Source organism: Quercus robur, chromosome 1 (assembly GCF_932294415.1).
Source record: "Quercus robur chromosome 1, dhQueRobu3.1, whole genome shotgun sequence".
NCBI lineage: Eukaryota > Viridiplantae > Streptophyta > Magnoliopsida > Fagales > Fagaceae > Quercus > Quercus robur.
This window is the reverse complement of record NC_065534.1, coordinates 36,106,409-36,123,623: the sequence shown is the minus strand read 5'-3', so window position 1 is coordinate 36,123,623 and position 17,215 is coordinate 36,106,409.

Sequence of the window (17,215 nt, the reverse complement as noted above, 5' to 3'; positions counted from 1 at the left end):
AATTATAATTTGTATGCATCATCTACTAAACACAAATTCATAGGTTGGTTAATATTAAGGGTCTAGTTAACAGATACCCTTAGCATAGTTGTCAAAATAATGATCTAGATCATAGTATCGCACGATTTTACAATCCCATCTCACCAAAACGTTTAGAATCGCGTTATGATTGTAAAAATTGTAGGATCATGTATGATCATATAAAATTGTAGGATCATATGAGATCCTGCCAATACATAAATTTTTGGTTTTTTATGGGATAAATTTTTGGTTTTAAAGAAACTTTAAGGGTTTTTATTATTCCACGTTATGATAGTATGGCTTTTTATTTTTTTTAGAAAATTATGTTAACGTAGGTAAATGCTTTCTAGTTTCTAATTCACTTGTAATTAAAATGAAGGAATGCTTCATCATTTTCTAAATGAAGAATTTGATATTGGCTTTACTGCCTTTTAAGTTATAATATTGTTAAATTTGTTTGATCAATATACTTATTTTTTTTAGAAAATTATGTTAACGTAGGTAAATGCTTTCTAGTTTCTAATTCACTTGTAATTAAAATGAAGGAATGCTTCATCATTTTCTAAATGAAGAATTTGATATTGGCTTTACTGCCTTTTAAGCTATAATATTGTTAAATTTATTTGATCAATATACTAACTTGTGTTCTAATATTACTAAAATGTTTTTTTTTATATATAATTTTATCAGTTATGCTTGTTTTATGGGCTAAAATCCAAGGACCCTAACTGATTGGGCTAGACTAATATCCAAGACAATTAATTTGAAGAGATGAGTTTTTAGGACTAACAGTTGAGTCTAAATCAATATTTTCACACAAAAATTGAAAACAAAGCACTACAAGGCAAATTTGTATGATAAAATAAGACTTGAATTTTATTTCTTCTTCCTCAGAATTACTGAGGAGTGTTTACACTTAAAGAAAGATACAAATTGAACTTCTCTCAATATTACAAGTATTCTATATTTTTTTCTCTCTATTTTTTGATCAAATACCTGTACATGGGGGATCTCTTCCTATTTATAGTCTTAATACTTCAATCATTGTTATCCACTTGGGGGGTGGGTGATTCTTCTCACAAGATACTTGTCTCATCCTTCTCCTCTCCTCCTTTTGAGGTTGTGGTGAGCTGGTAATAGGCTGTTGTGGCACCATTCGGGTGTCATTCAGCCATTAATACGACATGTCTAGTTGGTGCAGTGCATTTAATGTAGAGGTGACAGTATCTTCACTGGGAAGTTTTCTTCAATTCTTTTCAGGATAGTTATTGTTACCTTCCTTGAGCCAACACGTTTAGTTTGGTCTAAGAGCTCTTCAACCTCCTCGGCTTGTCCTTCTCTAAGTTCTTTCCTCAGACTAACTACCTCCTAGGATGGACTTTTCTTTCGTCCTATCTGGGCCCACATAACTCATTTGAACATTTGGTTAGGTCTATTTAGATTTCGGCTTAGGCCAAATTTGGTATAAATCTCTTTGGCCCTCACACTTGAATTTGTATATTGATTGATTGATTTTTTTAGAATACTTTGTAATTGTTCTTGAATGGTATAACTTAAATAGTTAAGTGTGAAACTGTATCTTGATATCTTTTGTAGTTTTAGTAGACATATATACAATGTCTACATAGATGATGAAATGGATGATAATGACTAGAATGGTGATTATAAGAACCTTATAATGAGAATGATTAAATGTTCACTTCACCTTAATATTTATCTTGCTTTTGGATTTCATATTGTAATTAGCTAGTTTCCATTTGCTAATTTATTTTGGATTTTAAACTTAGAACTTAGAACTTGGAAAATTTATTCCATATGTGTTGATAAATATTTTGGTACTTGGTTGCCAATCAAACATTGGACAAAATTTAGCTACAAAATTGTTTGTAGCTAAAGGCTACAAACTTACTCAATAAAATAAATATTACTACATATTTTGAAAATCTAACCATTGAATTGCATTTTCTTGACACTCTTAATATACATGTAAAATTTTATGTCAATTGGATATTATTTACTATATGATCTATAAGCTTATATTTTATACAGAATTTTAAACTACAAAAACTTATAATTTAAACAATTTATTGATGGCATAGCTATTAACTTTTAATTTTCTAGAAATTTTGCAAGCATAGAGAATATAAGAAGAAGATGTAATCCAGTGGTAGATTTGTCAAAATTTACCTCCAATAAAAAGATATTGAGTAAGTTTGTAGCCTAAGGTTACAACCAATTTTGTAGCTAAATTTTGTCCTTAAACATTTATTAAACTTTTTAAATACATTGGGTCAAAACTTAAATATATTTGTTTCATTAGTATAGACGTAGCAATGTATGACATGCAAATTACATCATATGATGTAAATCTTTATTTTTTTATGGATGAATTCATAATTTATGTGATTATTCAATATAAAAAGTCACTATCAATGTGTTTTTTGCTTTAAATCTAAAAATAGGTAGCATCTTATAATCCACAATCCGATCTTATGATTCATGATTCTACCTACCTCCCACGATCCTACGTAAGATCTTGATCTTGACAACCTTGCCTTAGGGCATTCATTAATGGAAAGTTTTAATACAACTTTCATGAGAAATATAAAAAACTGTAAAAAAAAAAATATATATATATATATATTCTTAATTGCTTGGTATCTTTTGGCACTCTAATTCCAACAATGGCTAAGTAGATCTTAACATGGTTGTAGGCTTGAGGCTTGTCAAATGTGTTTCAACCCTCCTTTGGCAGATTTTGCAACTTTACCACACTCATAGTTTTAGACATTTGATCCCTCCTTCCATGGTATTCCTGGGCTTATCATGTCTTTAAAAATTTTAGCTTTAGGCATTTTAAACCCTTCCTCCACGGATTTTCGGGCTTATCATGCCTGGCTATATCTAAATGGTGTGTCGCTTATACGATACTCTTGAAGAAAGCACTGGGATTATCAATGCTAAAAAGATGAGGCGAAAAAATTAGTAAATTTTCTTGTTGCCAATTTGACATATGTAGTGAAATTGAGTTCAATGTCTGTAATTTGATGGAAATGAACCATATACTTCTAGCAATAGCCCGAAAACAAATTGTGGATTGTCTTTATAAAATTGTGAAAAAATATTAATGTAGAATATGTAGTTTTCAGATAGACAGTCTATATGTGACATAGAGAATGATAAAGAGATATTTAAACACAATTTAGTGTTTAGGCTGATGTTTTCAATTTTCACCCTCAAGTATTTATCAAATATAACAAAAATGCTTTGATCATTAGGACCAAGAATCTTCAATGTTCTGATGAATAGATTTATTCTAAGACCTGCCATCTCAAAACCAAGCATATGAATAAGGCATCAGTTGTAATAGGAATGGCAACAGGTCGAGTTCGGGCTGGGTTTTTCCACACCTGGACTCGACCCGCGGGCCAAGACCCACGACTCGGACCCGGCCCGTTTACTAAGCGGGTTTTTTTTCGAGGCCCTGACCTGCCCCAACCGGGTCCTGCAGGCCCCGTTAAACCCTACCAAATATGGGCCCATCCAAAAACAAAATTGAAGCCCAAATTTATTTTTGCCTACATTCTGGGCAACCAAACACTACAATCCAAAACAATACAAACTCAGAAACACTACAACTTAGCCGAGCCCTTTCTCTACCGATTATAGAAACCCTTTAATTTAGAATTCTTCTACCGATTTTAGTTAACTTTTTTTTTCAAAACTCTTTCTCTCTCTCAACCTCAAAATTGGAACTCCATGGCCAGACTTTCATGCTTCGCAACTCGCCGTTCACCATTGTTCCCCACTTTTCTTTCCCTTCGCAACTCGCAACTTGTCGTTCCCCACTGTTCAAAATCGGAACTCCATGGCCAAACTTTTCTTTCTCTTCACTTCATGGCCAACTTTTCTTTCTCTTCTCTCCATTTCACATTTCAAGCTCTCTGTCTGTTAACACCCATTAATTGTGATTGCCGTTTGCCACTACCATCTACTACCATTTAGACTCAATCTTCATCAACGATTCACTCTCTCTCTCTCTCACAAACGGTTCAACCAATCTAACCGAAACCCATTTTGACCAATTTCAAAGTGGTGGGTTTAATTGACTCAGTGGGAGTTCATTTGGATTTGTTGTTAAGTTGATTTCAATGGTGGTAGGGAGGCGAGGCGTGAGGCAATGACTAAGAGTGAGTAAGGCCATGTGCGTGAGGCAGTGACTGAGAGTGAGTGAGCTGAAATGAGGGAGTGAGGGTGAGGAGGGAGTGAGGGAGGCGTGCGCTGCTATTGAAAAAATGAGGGACTTAGGGTTAGTTATAACTATATATATAGGGGTTTTTTTTTTGTAATTTCGGGATAATCGGGTTATATCCGGGTCGGGTTTTGGGTCGGGTTTTGGATTTTTTGATAAAACCCGAACCCGACCCAGACCCGCTTCGGGTTTTTTTTTAAAAACCCATACCTGACTCTATTCCTAATCGGACTGAGTAAAATCCGGCCCATTGGGGTCGGATCGGGCCAGGTACCCGCAGGTTAGGCAAAAATTGCCATCCCTAGGTTGTAATATTCAACCTTTCTAGTAGTTAATAATAGAATTAGAACATAATCACTATATAATTCTTTCTATTAACAATATACTAACCTTTCCTCAGGCCTCGTTTGGAAGGAGGGAATGGAATGGAATGGAAATGAATGAAAACAATAATTATTCCCTTCCTTTGTTTGAGAGTTTTAATGGAGGGAATGGAAAGTCCATTCTCTTTTTGGGGAGTTTAAGTGGGAGGAAATGAAATGAGTAGGAGGGAACACTCATTCTTCTCTATTCCCTTAAAATCTCAAATTTTCATTCCCCTCGAAATTGGGAGGAATTGGAGGGAATGAAATTAGATTTAATGAATTTTTTACTAAAACTCCCAAAATACCCTTATATATTCAACCCTTTATTTTAAAATAGGGGTCTAATAGTAATATTGTCATAAAATGATTCCATTTCATTCCCTTCATGTTACTCCCAAACATGATTACTTACATTCCATTCATTTTCATTCATTTCCATTCTTTTATTTTAAAACATTCAATCAAGGTTACTTAATTTCATTCCATTCCATTCTTTTCCCTTACTTAAATACATTCCATTCCATTCCCTTATGATCATTCCATTCTATTCTCTTATGAACTTCCAAACAAAGCCTTAGGGTCCATTTGGTTGGAGATGTGAAAAAATGGAAGGATAAAAAATTGTGGGAGGATAGAAAAGTGAAAGGATAGAAAAGATTTAGTTTTCCCTCATGTGTGTTTGGTTGGAGAGATGGAAAAGTGGAAGGATGAAAATCTCTTTTATTTGGTTGAGAGAAATAAATAAGAGGATGGAAAATGAAATTTGTATAAATTTACAATTATGTCCTTATTAAATAAAACAAAAAAGTTACACATTTTTTTATTAAAATATTGTATAGTATGGATTGTACTTCCACATTTTTTTTAAGTTGAAGAACCTGAAACTTCTTTATTAAAAAAAAAAAAAAAAAACCAACCGTTGAGAAAAAAAAAGTATGTAAGAAAAGAAAGATTAAAAAAAAAAAAAAAACCGAAGATAGATAAGTTTCGGAATGTGTCTCCTAATTTAATGGTTTAAGATACTAAGCAAAACACGTGCTACAATGAATTTGTGTTATGAGTTGATATTAATCCACAAAGGGAAATTTGGACAAGAACGTAAACTTCCAACATTGTTTTATTTATTCAGGTGTAATATGTTAATCTCTCTTGAGTGTTTTTCTTACTATGTTCTCTCTTTTTCTATATTTTGTGTGTTCATCTTCTCTTTCTTCTCTTCCTTTTATATGAGTCATCTTCATACTTTTTTGTCCTAGTACACCTGGATAGCCTCTAGCCTTATCGAGCCCTTCTTTCTTGATTTTTCTTCATGAATGGAGACATCTGAGGTCTTCTTTACTATTCAGGCGTCCACTTGGATAACTTTTGGTCTTATCAGACTCTTCTTTTGTGGGTTTTTCATCATAAATGGAGACTTCTGGGGTCTTCTTTACTGTTCAAGCATCCATCTGGATAACTTTTGGTCTTATCTGGCTATTCTTTTGTGGGTTTTTCATCATGAATGGAGACTTCTGGGACTTTTCTTACTATTCAGGCTTGTCCTTCTACATTAAATGCGGTGGTGCCAAGCAGGTGACTTATATTGATACGAGAGTTGTTGTGGAATCATTAGGAACTTTTAGAAAACTACCTCGGAAAAGTTTAGCCTCTCTGGGATTTACCTCGGATATGACCTTGGCGTGTGACTTGAAAGGGTATTGGGCCTAACCAAGGATCCGAGGTTTTGCATTCATTTAAGAAATGGGCTAGCCAATACTAGGTTTATCTCCATCGTTTGGGTTGATACTTAAGTTGGGCCTAGGACTTACTTTATTATAATAAGGCCCAAAATTCACTTAGTCTTCGCCCCACTACTATAAGCATAAAAGAAGAGAAAAAAAAAAGGAAAAAAAAGAAGAGAAACTAATGAAGTTAGAAATAGAAAAAGACAAAAGAAGCAAAGACCAAAAAGGAAAGGATAGAGAAGTTCAAAATTTATGAACGTTGGTTGGGGCAGTTTTGTCCAAAATATGAACTAGAATTTTCATTCCAATTTTCCTCCCGAATTGGGAGGATTGAATTTTTGTGGACTTGAAGAGAAAACTTTCAAGCGCCATTAATTTTCTCTCTTTTCTCCCCTCCCAACCAAATACACTTATTACTCATTTTCTCTCTTATTTTCTCTCCCTCATTTTCTATCCACCTTATTTTCCCCTCAAACAAACACACCCTTATTGGAGTTTAGAGGATGGAGTCTTGGTCTCTTTAAACTTACTTTACAAGTAAACATCTTTTTGACAGTGTCTTACTAGGGGCATTTCAATGAAAACAAAAAATTGAATCAAAAAATTGAAGCATCTCTTGGAAAACCCACTCTTTGTCCCTTTTACCCATAAACTTATCACAAAAGTCATATTTAAGGTAAATAAGTTTTCTTTATTCTTTATATCTTATGCTTTATAAACAATTGAAGTGAAAATTTGTAGTATTAATTTGATTTTTAGTTAATTCATCTTTATTTGTGAAGGTCGAAAGTATTGTAGATTCTAAGATTAAGTAAAGCTATAATAGTGTTTTAATAAATTAGGTTTATTGTTTTATGCTTTAAAATTTATTTTATTTTAATTATATTACAATTTTATAGTGTAGATGACATTTCTTTTTTTAAATGTCTGCTAAAAAAATTCATCGAGATATGAAAAATTGAGAGAGAGAGAGAGAGATAAAAAAGCAATACATGTTACAATTGTGCTTGTACAAATAAGTAAAATCAAAATAGTTAAAATAATATTTAAGATTTATTATGTTACAAAAAATCTCAAGATGATTAACATAATTATTAATTGAAAAGGAAATATTATTAGAATTTGAATACAAAAATTGAATTAGTAATTTTGTATTTTAAAAGGCATGAAAAATATATTATAAAATGAAAAATAATTTTAAAAATATCACTCTTAAATTTATCGTTTAGGCTCCAAAAATACATTGAGCCAACCCTAAAAAGGATTTAAAATGTAATATTAATTTTTATGTATTTAAAATCTTTTGTTTTATCATTCTTATGGTCACAAGTATTTGAAATTCATAAATTAAAATTCTTTGTTGGATGTAATGAAGTTTAGAATTATCTCTTCATCTCAATGTATATTAAATGTCAAATTCATTAATATATATATATATATATATATATAATATTATATTATATTATATTAAAGGTCTCATTCCCAAATTAAACTAAAGTACAATTCTGGTCCTTAAAGTTTGGAGTTTACATTTTGACCCTTTATATTTCAAAATATTCATTTTAACCCTTCATATGACTTTGTTGTTTATTTCTCCTAGTAAGGTAGTAATCTGACTGTTAAATGTCTTTTATGTTTAACTATTTCATAAAATACTAGCTCTAAAATGATGTGGTGCGCAAGAATTTCGTTGTTGTAGGCTAAAAAATCATATTATAAATGGTCAAAGTACTAATATAAATAGACGGCAGGACCAATATAATAAAATAATCAAAGAAGAAAAATGTCATAACACCCTCCTAAACTTCGGGATGGTGGCCATTACACCCTTGAACTTTTATCTTAACCAATTTAATTCCTAAACTTCACACATATGTCAAATTGAGGCATCTATTGGTTTGTCCCTTTTTTTTGGGATGTCATTGCATTTTTCCCTAATCAAACATGAATGATCAAAATTAAAGTTTTAAAACATATAGAGCCAAAATAAAAATAACTTCATTCTTTAATAGTGAAAAAAGTGTATTTTTAGGGTTTGTTTGAGAACCGCTTATTTTGCTGAAACGGATAATTTTTTGCTGAAAGTACTGTAAATAAAGCTAAAAGTTAGCTGAAATAATACAGTGAGACCTATGAATAGTACCAAAAAGTGCAATGGAGCTCATGAATAATAGCAAAAATAAGTTGAATAGTAAAATAAGCTGGCAAAAAATAAGTTATCCAAACAAAGCTTTAGTCTTAAAATTATACTATATAACAATATGACAATCTATCTCACAATTTATGGCTACTTATGTTTTCACGTTTTAATTTCGAATGAACAATAATGTTTATCACTCTCAAAAAAAAAAAAAAAAAAAAAACAATAATGTTTATGATTTACTAGAAAAATTTGTCACTGAATTCCCTTTTAAAATATTAATTTTGCTTTGAACTATTTGAATAGTGGTTCGCATTCAACATTTAATGCAAGTCCATATTTCGCTTCGTTAGAAATTCCTTTAACATAATTCATAAGAGACATATGTTGCATTGGAGAGAGAGAGAGAGAGAGAGAGAGAGTTGAATGAAAACTTCAATAACATTTATGTAACAAAGAATTACATTAGAGGGAAAAAAAATGTAAAATACAATTTGTGTGCATCATCTACTGAACAAGAATTCATTGGATGGTCAATACAAATGAATCTCCAACATTGCCCAAAATTTTCTTAATTGCTTGGTAATTTTTGGCATTAGCTAATTGGAAAGAACGATATTCCACCTTGACCAAAAGGTTAAGGCTTGTAGAAATCTTCATCACACTTCCCAAAAAGGCATACTTCAGCAAAATGAATACGAGAACCTCACTCTAACAAAAACTTGAATTTCCAACATTGTCTAAGTAGTTCTTAACGTGGCTGTAGGCTTGAGGCCTGAGGCTTGTCAAATGTGTTTTAACCCTCTTTCGGCAGATTTTCCAATTTTATCACACCCATATTTTCAGACATTTGATCCCACCTTTTATGGTATTTCCAGGCTTATCACGCCTTTAAAAGCTTTAGCTTTAGTAATCCCTTTCTCCATGGATTTCCTGGCTTATCAGTTATCACAATTGGCTCTATCTGAATGGTGTGTAGCTTATTATACAATGCTCTTGAAGAAAGCGCTGGAATTATCAATGCTGAAAGGATGAGGGGAAAAAAATTAGTAAATTTTCTTGTTTCCATACGATAGTGGAATTGAATTAATTCAATGTCTCTGATTTTCTGGAAATGAACTATATACTTTTAGCACTAGAGTGAAGTGCATACAAATTGTGGGTCCTCTTTAAAATTAAAAAGTGAAAAAAATATTAATGTAGAACATGTAGTACTTAGATAAACAGTCTATATGTGACATAGAGAATGATAAAGATATTTACACACAATTTAGTGCTTAGGTTGATGTTTTCAGTTTGCACCCTCAAGTATTTATCAAATATAACAAAAATGATTTGATTAGGATCAAGAATCTTCAATGTTCTGATGAATAGATTTATCTTAATAAGTTTTCTTTATTCTTTATATCTTCAATGTATCTGTGAAAAATCCTGAAGGAGCAGTTTGCATTTATTTACTGTTCCCAGAAAACACATAAATTTGACACGGCATGACAAATGTGTAACTATCCAGGAGTAATTAAGATAATTTCAAGCTTTGATTCAAATCTCACCTCGCAATATGGAGCAGATCCTTCATTATAGAAAGAATATTTACTTGATTTCACGAACATGTCATTTTCAAATTTGGTTTCTTTTTGAAGTTCCAGTGAAATTTCTTCTTCTTGCTCAAATTTTTGAGCTGCATCTTCCATTGCTGATATGTCCTCCCTCAAGAAAATGGTACATTTTTCCCTTCATAAACAATTAAGCAAATCAATCTGTGTGTCACATGATTAGGATTAGTAAAACCAATGTCATAGTAGATTAATCAGGTGTCTAAACACTTTATCGAAACAAAAGTATTTATATTAAACTAACATGAAATTTAAAATATTTTAATTCTACTTGTAGAAAACTAAAAGCCTAGATGATTTAAACACAGTTGAAACTAACTAAATTGATTCCAAGCCTTATTGTTACTTAACTGCAGCAGAAAACAAAATACTTGAGTTAAATACAGTTAAAGACTAATAAATGGATCTGCTTTTAGGTGTGGTAACAAGATACGACATTCAGAGGAATGTACATTTTCAATGAAATTAAGATCTCTAGCAATATTCTCATACCATGAAAAAGGCAGATGGGATCAGAGTAGCAGCAGTTGCGCATGATATATGCCAAGTAACAGTCACGCTTGCAGAGGCTACAATACTAGAGTTTCTAGAGCATTTGAGGAAGTAGAGGACATTTTTAAGCACTGAAGAACCTGCTTATGCAGTCCTAAAACAACCAATATATGAACACTCAGCTCTTAAAACTTAGACAGTCACTAAAACAACCAATAAACCTGTACAGATAGTGATCTTCCAATACCAACAATTATTGTAGTTGTTGGGTTATACGTGTGAGTGAAGTCCCACATTGAATAAAAATGAGAAGAACGAGTGGTTAATATAACATAATTGAGCAACATACCCATTAGGCTTAGGTCTTTTGGGTTAAAGTATGTCTCTATATGTTATATTAATTACTCAAAGAAGCCCATGGCGGTGTGTGGCGAAGGTGGTGAGATGTTCATGGTCCCTACCCAGTGGGGACAGAGAAAGCCGAAAAGGCCCACACACAAAGATCCTGAAAAAAAAATGGTACTAAATAATGGTGTGGTGCGAGGTTCCCATGACCATGGATGTGCGGGGTTCCATGGATGTGCGTGCGGGGTTGACATGTGGTTTCCATGAATGGCGTATGAGAGACCCATGGATGATGCGTTGATGAGGTGAAAAGTCCATTAGACAAGGGGGAGTGAATAGGACTTGTTCATGGTCCACAGAGAGGTCTTGAAACACACAGAGAGGCAGAGACTCACATGTGAAGGGGAGATTGTTGGGTTACACATATGAGTGAAGTCCCACATTGAATAAAGATGAGAATAACGAGTGATTAATATAACATAATTGAGCAACATACCCATTAGGCATATGCCTTTTGGGTTAAAGTGTATCTCTATATGTTATATTAATTACTCAAGAAAGCTCCCTAACGTGTTCCCCCCCCCCCCCCCCCCCCCAAAAACAGTAGTAATATTAATTTACCATACCAATATGGCTTAACCTCAAGTATTTTATCAAATATAACAAAAATGCTTTGATCACTAGGACCAAGAATCTTCAATTTTCTGATGAATAGATTGAATTAGAACAGAATCGCTATATAATTCTTTCTAATAACAATATTCTAACCTAATCTTCCCTTACAAGTACACATCTTTTTGACAGTGTCTTACTAGGGGCATTTCAATGAACACAAATAACAGAATCAAAGGCACACATAATGGGTGTAACAGCAAGATAGGTAATAGTTTAATTCTTCAGTCTTCAAAGAATTAGGACAATGCCTATCCCATGATGGAATGTCCAAATACAAAACTTAACAAAAGATCATAAAACAGATTGCACTGCAAAGGGTTTGCTATTGTACAACTAGAAATGATGTTTCAGCTCCCACTGGTTGTGTCATGTGGCATCCAGATGAAATTTACGGAAATGAGAACTTCGATTTCAATTAGCCTACAAACAAGAGATAGTAAAAACGGTCCTTTTTTTTTTGAAAATTCATAATTTCATATTTAGTGAAGATAATTAAAAAGTTTGATCAAATTACTTAGGCTATTATGGATCCAACCCGGTCTAAGGAACAAAAATCCATTGGGCGTAAGAATGGAAAAAATGGAAAATCTTATTCTAACTCCGTTTCCCAAATATAAAACTATTTTCGTTCAATATGGCACGATATTATTTTTGATGATGAAAAATAAATTTTAGACTCATAATGTAGATGATCATGAGGAATTTTGAGAGAGGCATAGCATTGATAGCAACCCCAAACAAAGGAAAATCAAGGCCATTTAGAGAACCAGAGCAAAAAAAGAAAAAGAAAATTTTTTTAACCCATTCATTATGGGGTAAGAATAAAACTAAAGACTTCCCCAATAACAGTAGCAAAAACTCGTTTAATCAAAGTATAATAGTTTAGTTTTCTATCATAACAGAAATGTACTTACCCATCAATTGAAATTTATATGCACTGGAAATGTGAATTTGCTCTGGTAAATCACTAGTCCGATTTGATAATATCTAGTAATATTGTTTGAGATCATATTCACGTTTGATTTTTGAAAGGGAAAATGTATAGGAGGATTAATGGATGGGGTTGGAAAGGGAAGATTGAGAACATGAGCAACTGAGGATGAAGACATGAAAACTGACAAGGGCATTGAGAATTGAGATGAGAAATCAGGGCTAGCCATGAAGGGTATTTATGCCTTCATGACATGTACTGAAAATAAAAGCGTGACACATGACACATCTACTAATGTTAACTTTGGAAACACATTCTAGCACTTATTGCAAGATCAAAAACAAAATTAAGGGCAGTTTATTACATTACAATTAGCTACCAAATCAAAGAGGTCCCCTCAGATTTTCATGCCATACATGCTTTACATGCCATTATATCATCAATGCAGGTTGATTTCTTGTCTTAAAAGGCCGTCCATATCCTCCATCAATTTAATTTCATGCCAAAGTTAAAATGCATGCATGTTAGTTTTTCCTCAATCATAGCATATTTGTAATCTCTCTCTCTCTCTCTCTCTCTCTCTCTTCTTCTTCTTCTTCATTATTTTTTTTTTTTTTTTTTTTTTTTTGAGGAGCTTGTAATCTCTTATTTGTCAAATTATGATTCTCACATAACAACCTTGTTCTTAAAAATATTTGTTAAAAAAAAAAACATTTTTAATTGGTCATTTATTTTGCCAATTGGTAATTCTTTCAAGAAGTTCTCATATTGCACGGTGACAATACTTTAAAAACCAAAAAAACAAAAACACGAGCGTATTTTAAATTGGATTTCATCTCGGCATACTAGTTTGTTAAACAATGATTTTTTTTTTTTTTTTTAATAACCAAAAAATGGAGCTTGTGCATGTGTTCATTGTCCCCACCCACTTAAACCCTATCATGCATGGCATGAGACCACCCAAGCACTAGTGAGGTTTGTCACTACTCAAATCCACAACTCCTAAACTCGCATTTATAATGGGTCACAAGAATTTCCTACTACTAAGGTACGCCCTTTATTGGTCAAGCGATGATTTAAATATTATGGAGAAACATATTATCTGCACTAGTACCTATTAGGGTGTTAGATTGAGGTAGTCTATACCAAATCTCTAGATGTTTTATCTCATTGTTGATGACTACCATGATACTTATGTATCCTAAAATCATATTTATATCATATGCTATATATTAATAGTAGGGGTGGCAAAATCTAACATGACCGGCGAACTCAATACGACTAACCTGTTTATAAATAGGTTATAGGTTGAGGCTAAATGGGTTCGGGTCATATTTGGGTTGACACAGCTAATCCATTTAATAAACGAGTTAGGTTCGTGTTCAATATACGAATCCGTTTGACCTATTTAGCTTATTAAGTTATTAGTTTGTTTGATATTATTACTTAATATATGGTTGTTTTTATATGTTTATTACTATATTTATGATTGTAATTGTGTTTTAATTTTAGATATATGGAAATTGATAAAAATTATATAGGTTAGGTATGACCTATTAATCAAATAGAATTACTAAACGGGTTATTTGTATTGACTTTTACATAACTTGTCAATTAAACGAATTAAACATGTCAGGTCAAGTCGACCTGTTTAATAAACAAGTTGTGTTCGGGTTGAGGATTCTTGACACATTTACTAAACAGGTCGGGTTCGGGTAAACCCATTTAGCCGAATACTCATAGCTTGACATGACACAAACCCGACTCGCAAACACGAATTGCCACTCCTAATTAATAGTTATATCAAATTTCAATGTACGTAACTTTTTGACTTTTTTTGTTGAATACATAATTGTTCTAGCTAGTAATTATTTTACTACTAAAAGAAAATTTAGTAATTATTTTTACACATTAAATTATTGCTCATCAAAGCCTCCACTGTCCATCTTGACCTCGACGACGTTGTTTCACTTTCATACTCTTTTTTTAAGGATAAAGTTTAGGTAAAAAATTAGTTGTAGTCTAATTCTACAATATTACTCAATATCATTAACATTACTATATATTTCAAAAATCTAACCGTTGGATTGCATCTTCTTTATACTCTTAATACACATGTCAAATTTTGTGACAATAGGATATTATTTACTATATGATCTATAAGATTATAGTTTATGCATAATTTTAAACTATAAAAACTTGTAATTTAAGCAATTTATTGATAACATAGCTATTGATTTTTAATTTTCTAGAAATTTTGTAAGCATGAAGGACACAAGAAGAAAATTTAATCCAATGGTGGATTTGTCAAAACTCACCTCAATAAAAAAATTATTGAGTAAGGTTGTAGCTCTAGACTACAACCAATTTTGTAGCTAAACTTTATTCATTTAAAAAAAAAAAAAAGAGTTTAAAAATTAAGATAATATTTAGGTACAATTCTTCAAGTGTTACATTTTAAATTTCTCAATTAAATTAAACCATGTGATTGCATTGAGAAATGCAATGCAAAAGACACATATAAAAACAATTAAATTCAAAGCTAAACTACAAATTACACCATTTTATTTCAACATGTTTGGCCAAGAGGCTTATAACTCAAATGGTTGGCATTTCTTAGCATTTCCAAATGAGACATCAAGATTCCAGAGTTCAAATCCCCTTTATTATTATTTAAAATAAAAAAAAAAATAATAACAAGCTTTTGATTTAGTCCCTTAAGGGGGTTTTTTTATTTATTTTTATTTTTTTAAATTTGTTTTGAACTTAGTTCGGTTGTCTAGTTTCATCCAATCCTATCGTTAGTGAACGACACCATTTTAATGCACTTTACGGTGTGGATTGGCTTGAAAGACTATATTTTGGAGATGATTGGAAGTTGAATGATTGAAATTAAGAAATAAAACATTAAAAAGAAAAAAACCAAAAAAAGAATTGAATTGAATTGAAAAATGTCAAAATTAGATGATATAATTGGAACTTAGCCTAAATTCAACTTTGTTCTTCATGACCAATGTAATCACATGGTTGAATTCAATTAAAAAATTTAAGGTACAATATATAAAGAATGATACCAAACCTAAGTCATTTATACCGTCGTCTTCAATCTCTCTCTCTCTCTCTCCCCCCCCCCCCCCCCCCAAAACAAAAAAATCTTCAATGTGTGCTCCCTTCATTAATCTCGACTGAGCTAGTGAATTTTGATTAGGATAGCCCAACTAGGTCTGTAAACCAATTACGCCCGTATTACAGACTCGAATTAACATTTTGTAATAAACTCTTTATTTTAGAAATTTTGCTTGCCAAGTGTCAATGACCAATTGAGGTCACACAAAAAATAAAATTTTTCAATTTGCACCCTTTGGTCAATTATTATTATTATTCATCAAACACATTTGGTTAATTATCATTTATTTTTATTTAAAATAAATTCTAGTAATTTGTTAGTATTAAAAATTATACTTTAATGGTTAAAAAATTATATTTTAATGGTTAACGGCAATTATGGATGGAAGGGTTAATAGTGACAAGTGGCAAAGAAGGTGAACTTAAATAAATAACAAAAATTAAATGTTTGTTGGAAAAAATTGGATTTAAACCCTATATGTTTTCATTAGAATTTAAATTAGGATGTGTTAATTAAGCCACTAAACTCTTGGAGATGATAGTGATCATTTTTTTCCCATAATTTGATAGTTAGAGAAAGGGGATTTAAACCCTAGAGGTTTGTTGTTTATGTTAAAAATGCCAGAAGGTGCTAGTTGAGCTATAAACACTGGCGGAGCCATGAATTTAGTCTAGGGGGCAAAATTAAAAGACAATGTTTAAAGCAAAATTAATCTAAGAAATAGTAATCACTAATAATAACAAAATAAATAAACAATTGTAAACAAATATGTTTATATTTGATATCATTAAAATAAATAAACAAAAATAACCAATTCATAGCTGCAACAAAAAGTCTATAAATTGATATGGTAAAAATGTGATTAGTGCTACTTAAACAATATAATAAATAGATGTTTGAAATGATTTTTTGTGATTGGTGACATGCCAATTTGTAAGACATAAATAGTAAAATTTTCAATATCTCTAATATCACTCAACAATAAAATATTGTGAAAAGTTTCACGAATGGTAAAATTCGGGAAAATAATGATAAAAAAAAATAGTGACAAAAAATACTGTGAAAAAGAAAAAAGAAAAAAGAAATAGTGAAATAGGTGCAAAATGTGGGACAAGACAAAAACTATTTATAAGAATAGTGACATGGGTGAAAACGAGATATGGTTTGCTATTTAAGAAGAATTATATATATTTTTCCCTTTATTTTTCCTATGTCATAGTTACTTTCATCTAAGTGGGAGTCATTTTTTTCGTTTTTTCTCAATATCAGTGTGTAACTTCTTAAGACTTCATATACAAGGAAATTTTAGGAATCAAGGGGCAATTGCCCCTCTCCCCTTTTAGCTCCGCCCTTGGTTACAAGGCTTCTAGCAGTAAAAATGACAATCGACAAACTTAAAGAATGTAATTTATACTCTCAAAAAAATGTCACACAAAGTCATATTTAAGCATGTAACTTGTTGAACTAATTGCTAAAATATCTTGTCGTCAAATAAAATATCTGGATTCTATGATGTGGACAACTAAA